This window comes from Vitis vinifera, chromosome 17, assembly GCF_030704535.1.
Source record: "Vitis vinifera cultivar Pinot Noir 40024 chromosome 17, ASM3070453v1".
In the NCBI taxonomy this organism is placed as follows: Eukaryota; Viridiplantae; Streptophyta; class Magnoliopsida; order Vitales; family Vitaceae; genus Vitis; species Vitis vinifera.
Genome location: NC_081821.1, coordinates 14092011 through 14093289, shown reverse-complemented (window position 1 = coordinate 14093289; position 1279 = coordinate 14092011). Strand labels below are relative to the sequence as shown.

Genomic DNA, 1279 nt, shown 5'->3' with positions numbered 1-1279 from the left:
GAATGTAAGATTTCTTCCTTTTGTTTAAAAAATAAAATAAAATTATTTCCTAATTATTTTCATAATCCAAACAAAGCATAAGTCTTTATAAGTGGAAAGCAAATTTAAAATATCCTCCCATTCTTTGAGTGGTCTTAGAAAGTATAACTCATCATTCTTCAATAATCTAAAGGCTTCTATAGGCTCACATTATTTCTTCATACTGTTACATTAACTTTATATTATATTGATTAAATAATTATAAAACAGCAAGGTATAAAAACATCAATAACTTAAAAAAAAAATAAAAATTGTCAGACTGTCACAACAGGTATTCATCCTCATTTCTCTTTTCCATCTTTCATATTTCGAAGATACCATTTTCTTTCAATCATATAAAAAATAATTGAATAAAAAAACCATAAGCCAGAAGAAAATTCTTGAAAACTAGATGATCAAAGGTACTCCTGGAGTAAAAACAGATCATCAAACAGCTAGGAAGGCAAGAGCAACCATGGCTGCCATCAGAAGTTGATACCTAGACCCAGAGATCCCATGAGCAGAGTTGGGTGCTGGTGTTGTGGGGTTGGAGGGGGCCGGTGCAGGAGACGCCGACTCTTCCAATACAGTGATGACAAGCTTCTGTCCATAGTTAGCGCAATGGTCGTTTACACCACATATGTACCACTTCCTCCCAAGGGTGGACAGTGTAATTACATCATTTCCAGTGGTAATAGCTTCATTTGCTGGTGGTATAGTGCAGTTCGTGAAGGCCGTACCATTCACTTTGAAGACATTATGTCGTCCTGCCGTGTATTTGAAGACTGCATGTATGAGAATTGACCATAATACTTTTAGCAGCTGGAATAAAAGGAAGTTATAAAAGGAACATGAAATCATAGCTTAAGGCTTGAGCTACATTACCTAGTTTATCTCCAACATGAAATACTTTCTCCTTGGCCCAAGCTTCATAGTTGAAATTAATGGTCCATCCTTGGTCATCTCCAATACTAAATTCAGTTGCCATGGCCACAACAAGAAAAAACAAATGCCAAGATTGCCATGACGCCAACAAACCGCTTAGAAGCCATTGGAGCTTATTGAAGTTGAGTAGTCACCAAGTTTCTTCTAATGTTCAGCTTCAATGGTTACTTAAACAGGTGGTTTTCATCTTGGGGTCTAAATTAAGGATCTATTTATAGCTAAATGTTTTGACCTGCAGAATTTCATTGAAAACCTTCAAAACAACATGAATAGGCTGGGTCAGCCGGCTAGAGGGTGTTGCCGGAGAAACCTTTGG

The 1279-nt window shown here is 36.7% G+C and overlaps 1 pseudogene; it reads right to left on the bottom strand.

Moving 5' to 3' along the window:
• Window positions 1-465: 465 nt before the first annotated feature.
• LOC132252779 (blue copper protein 1a-like) lies at window positions 466-1070 on the bottom strand (annotated as a pseudogene).
• Window positions 1071-1279: the final 209 nt, after the last annotated feature.